At 43.6% G+C, this 5317-nt stretch overlaps 1 pseudogene across 1 annotated transcript; it reads left to right on the forward strand.

The window, feature by feature from the left end:
- The first annotated feature begins 2229 nt into the window (after window positions 1–2229).
- Window positions 2230–2630, forward strand: LOC306656397 (non-histone chromosomal protein HMG-14-like; annotated as a pseudogene). The gene has a single exon. The product of its transcript is annotated as a non-histone chromosomal protein HMG-14-like (transcript).
- Window positions 2631–5317: the final 2687 nt, after the last annotated feature.

The raw sequence follows: 5317 nt of genomic DNA on the forward strand, positions 1-5317 counted from the left end.
CACAAAGCTGGAGAGAGCCCAGTTTTCTCCAGTTTCTTCAAACTCTGCTGCCCTGGGAGAACTGCTCCTAGTCTCTGTTAACATGGTTTAGTCCCTGGCTTTGCACAGGCTTGCCAGACCCAGGCTGACTGACACAAATCCAGCTGCAATCTGATGGACATGGGCTTCAGCTTCCCCAGGCCCTGTCTTGCTGCAGTCCCAAGATCTCAATGCCCTTTCGACATGCAGAGAGACCACCAGGGATGCACTCACACAAAGGAGTGACCCTACAAAGAGGCAGCTAGATGGCGGGCTCTACCACACCAAGCAGAAAGACCTCAGGTGCAACCAGACCTGCAGATACCCCAGTATATCTCCAGGCCCTGGCCTGAGTCCCCAGAACAAGGTGGCCATGCTCAGAGATGGCAGTAGACCCAGTGGCAAATCTGCAGGTCCTGGCTATTGTTCTAAGACAGAGGCAGCCGTGTGTAACCAAATGTGTGGGTACTGTGACAATGAACTTCCAGGCAACAGTGGGCAGCAGGCGATCTGCTGGCAGTCTGTGGGTGGTCTGCAGGCTAACAGGCAGATGATCAGTGGGTGGACATTGGGCAGTGGGTTATGGGTAGGTGAAAGGCGAGTGATGGACAGGCAGGAGGTGAGCAAATGGGGAAATGGCAGATGATGGGTGGTGGTCAGTAAGTGATCCACACTCAAAGGTAGGTGATCAAGGTGAATGAATGGGGTAAACAGCAGGGTGTCTGTGTGCAGCTTTGACTGCCTTGAAGAGAAACAGTATTTTCTCTGCTTGAATCCTGAGTTACAAGTGACATGGAATGTAGCCTCCCTCCAGTCCACCATCTTGGATCTCCTGGTTATTGCTGAATGAAGTGAGTTCCATACTTCTCTCTATTCAGGTCATTCTCCTGTCAGTGCTCTCTAATTGATCATTGTGCCTTTTGAAGGTGATGCCCAGGTTGGGATTGTGACTCAGAGGTAGAACGCTTGCTTCGAATATGTGAGGCCCTGGGTTAGATCCTCAGCACCACATAAAATGAATAAATAAATAAAGGTATTGTGTCCATCTTCAACTAAAAAATAAAAACAAAAATAAAACCATAAAAGAAAGAAAGTGATGCCCAGACTTTAAGTTATGGTCTGATTGCAGGCAAAAACAGGACCTTGATGTTCCATGGCCTGGACACAGTTACTTCTGTTAATGCAGTCTAGATTTGTCTTTTTAGCAAACATGTTGCTGACTTGTGTTTAGTTTAGTGGTAACTATGCTCTCCATATATTTTTCACTTGAACTGCAGTACTGAAAATGTAATATTTGTCTTTAGGAACAGAGAAGATGCCAGATATGGTAGAGCATGCCTGTAATCCAGCGGCTTAGGAGCCTGAGGCAGGAGGATTGCAAGTTCAAAGCCAGCCTCAGCAACTAAGCAAGGCCCTAAGCAACTTAATGAGATCCTGTCTCAAAATAAAAAAAATAAAAAAGGTCTGGGATGTGGCTCAGTGGTTAAGCACTCCTGAGTTCAATCCCTGGTATGCATTAACAAACAGATAAATACATGAATAGAATAAATACATAAATAAAATTAAAAACTCTGAAGACAAGAACACACACAATTTAATAATTTGTGTTCCCACATCTATATGTGTGATAAAGCCTGTCTTTGTAGAGGGAGGTTAGGGCTTGGGGAATGTAAGAGGAGATTGTCCTGCATTGCCTATCATTCAAGACAGAAGCCGCGGTGTCATATTTGTGGATGCTGATCCATAATGGGGTGGGGGAAGGGAAGAATGGAGGAACTTTGGATTAGGCAGAGGGGAGTGAAGGGAGGGGAGGGGGCATAGGGTGCGAAAGATGGAGGAATGAGATTGACATCATTACCCTAGGTACATGTATGATTGTACAAATGTTGTGAATCTACATCATGTACGACCAGAGAAATGAAGAGTTGTGCTCCATTTGTGTACAATGAATTGAAATGCATTCTGCTGTCATGTATAGCTAATTAGAACAAATTTTTTTTTTTACTTTTTTTTTTTTTTTGGTGTTGGGGATTGAACCCAGGGCCTCGTGCTTGCAAGGCAAGCACTCTACCAACTGAGCTATATCCCCAGCCCCTTAGAACAAATTTTTTAAAGACATATTTGTTTTGGTTTTTCTTTTAAAATTGCCCACAGCTTCAGAAGGCTCCTGCATAGCAGGCACCTGTTCCGGCCCCCAGCGCAGCAGACAGAATGCCCAAGAGGCAGGTCAGGTCCACTGAAGGAATGGCGAAGGAGGAGCCCAAGAGGAGATGGAGTTGTCACTAAGCCTTCTCCTGCAAAAGTGGACACCAGGCCCAGGAAGGCGGCAGGAAAGGTAAGTCTTCAGACAAAAAGGTGCAAACAAAAGGGAAAAGGGGAGCAGAGGGAAAGCAGGTTGAAGTGGCTAACCAAGGAACCAAAGCTTCACCTGCAGAAAATGAGGAAACTAGTAATGAGGCGAGTCCAGCCTCTGATGAAGCAGAAGAGAAAGAAGCGGTATGATTAATCATTCACCACGTCTTATCAGTGGTTCCGTCTCCCTTCTTGTACAATCCAGAGGAACATTTTTATCAACTATTTTGTAAATGCAAATTTTTTCCTTTTTAAATAGCTTTCGCTCTAGAAACTTTTTCTTTTGGTATTGGGATTGAACCCAGGGGCACCCAACCACTGAGCCACATCCCCAGCCCTTTTCTGTATTTTATTTAGAGACAGGGTCTCATTCAGTTGCTTAGTGCCTTGCAAAGTTGCTGAGGCTGGCTTTGAACTTTTGATCCTGCTGCCTCAACCTCCCAAGCTGCTGGGATTACAGGTGCACCACCACACCCAGCTGCCATAAATTACTCCTATTCCTTTGTTTTTTAGTAGAATTGTTTCCTAAAGAAGACCACTCCTGGATTGTTGCCCTGGCAGAATTGTGTATACTCTGTAATATCTTTGGTGGTAAAAGTCCAATAATTACAAATATATTTTTTAAATGTTACAATAAAACAAAGGGCACAATACCTTTATTTTATTTATTTTTATATAGTGCCGAGGATGGACCCAGTGCTTCACGCGTGCTGCTAGGCAAGTGTTCCACCACTGATCTACAACCGTGAAAGGTGAAAAATTTGAGTATGTAGGGTATATGATCAATGTTGTGAATTAATGGGACCTTCATAACAGTATAGCAGCATTTAAAGATACTGGTTCTTAATATTTTCTTAAGGGAAAGTTGCCTCCAAATTGGAACCTGGAAAGTCACTGAAATAATTGAAAAAGAACCATAATATAAGACTGTTTAGATTTTCAGTACATGCATTTAGAATTGTTTACAAAGAGCAATGTCTGTGTACTTATCCTCAATGCAACCAATGAAATATCAATTATGAAAGAAAAAATTTCCATTCCCTCTGCTCTTTTTTGCTACAGCACTTAGGAGCTCTCTAGGTCACGATGAGGTCTGTGGGGAAGCAGGTAGAGCAGGGGTAGCATCTATTCTGGGGTAGCATCTATAGCTTGGTGATTGCCAACAGGTTACAGGAGACCTCTGCTTGGCCAGGGGAGGGTAAGGTTATTAGGATTGCAGTCCCAGGACAGAAATTTTTAGAACATGGGTGCTTTGTGATTTTTACAATAAAGTTGAAATTCAATTTCTTCCATGAGCTAAAAATCTCATGGTTTCTTTTTAAACCTTAATTGATGATGGAAGAGTCACGGGAAGAGAGGTGGCAGACAAAAAGCTCTGTTCCACTCAGCTCTCTAGCCCCTCGTTTAGTAGGGTTCCTTCCATTGGACTAACATACATCAATTTCAGGGGATGTTTTTGAGACTGAAATTCTAGTTACCCCATCTCCCTTGGCCCTGCCCTTCTCCCAAATCCACACTTGCAAATCAATCAATATGCCCTCACCCCAACTCATGTTCTCATATTCACCCTGTACAGTAGTTTTAAGGACAGTGTTGGGTGTATCTAGTACTGGAAATGTAATAGGATGCAAACATGGCTGTGGTACCGTGTGTTGCCCATTGTTCTATGTACTGTATATACATTCATTCATTTCATCCTATCCACAGTCCTTTGTGGTATATGCTATTGTAATCTTTGTTTTACAGATGAGGAAACCAAAGCACAGAGATTAGGGCTTACTAAAGGTTACATGTGACAGGGTGTGACTGGACCCCAGACAGTCCATCTCCACCATCTGGGCTATTTACCACTGTGCTATGATGTCTCTCTATGCTGGAAAGGGAATAGCAGCTGGTATGTGCAGTTTTTAACCCTGTTACCTGGGTGACTGCCTAAGAACTATTTTTCACAAATGATTTCACTTTCTAATCACCAAGAGTATTACTTTCTTTTGTTGTTTTCAGGACTAGAGATTGAACTGCATTCTCAGTTTTTTTTGTTTTTTTTTTTTTTTAAGTCTGGGTCTCACTGTGTTACCCAGGCTGGCCTCAAACTCAAACTCATGATCATCCTGTTTTAGCCTCCCAAGTAGATGGAATTACAGAGGTGTGCCACCACGCCTGGCCAACAACTTTATTTTTTTAAAGCAGGATCTTCCAGAAGATTCTAAACCTTTACAAATGAAGACAAATAATATTCTCAGGAAAATAATGTTCTCGGGGTCATATAGAGAGTAAGTGTTAGCTTTGGGTGATATTCAGGTCCACACCTCTCCCTTGGCTACACTGACTCTGTTGCAGAGCCTCATCTACATAAAGAGCAGAGACACTCCTCATACTGTTTTTTTTTTTTTTTTTTTTTTTGCATGGAATGGAGAATGCACAGGGGCCCTTCTGTAGGGAAGAATCATCACCATAATTATTACTCCTGAATCTTGGGGAAGATCTAAGTGGTTGCCAGCTGCCACAATATGGGAGCACTTTTCAAACCTCAACGTGAGTCCCAGGAGGGTGTGTTTTGCGGAAGTAAGGTGAAGGGAAAGTAAGACTCCAGCCCTGAGGGAGGTTCCTCTGCCTCTTGAGCTGACAGGTGGTCCTGCTCTCCTATACGGGTCTTTGGTCCTTGCTTTTAGATCAAGCATAAATATTTGTTTTCAGAATGAGTCCAGGGTGTGGTTCTGAGAGTTCCGAGTGGTGGTGACAGGGATTGCTGGGATATGCACATTCCTGTGCACACACATGAATGTGACTCACATACTTCTAGCACAGACAGGCATCATACCACCATATTTGTGATGAGAGGTCCCTGCGTACAGAGAGGAACAACAAGTGCCTGGTGTTGTGGTCCTTATTCCTGGTGCATGGATGTAGCCAGTAGTGCCCTGCTCTGGGGTGGTACTGTGAAGGG

This window comes from Sciurus vulgaris (genome assembly GCF_902686455.1).
Source record: "Sciurus vulgaris genome assembly, chromosome: 3".
NCBI classification, from domain to species: domain Eukaryota; kingdom Metazoa; phylum Chordata; class Mammalia; order Rodentia; family Sciuridae; genus Sciurus; species Sciurus vulgaris.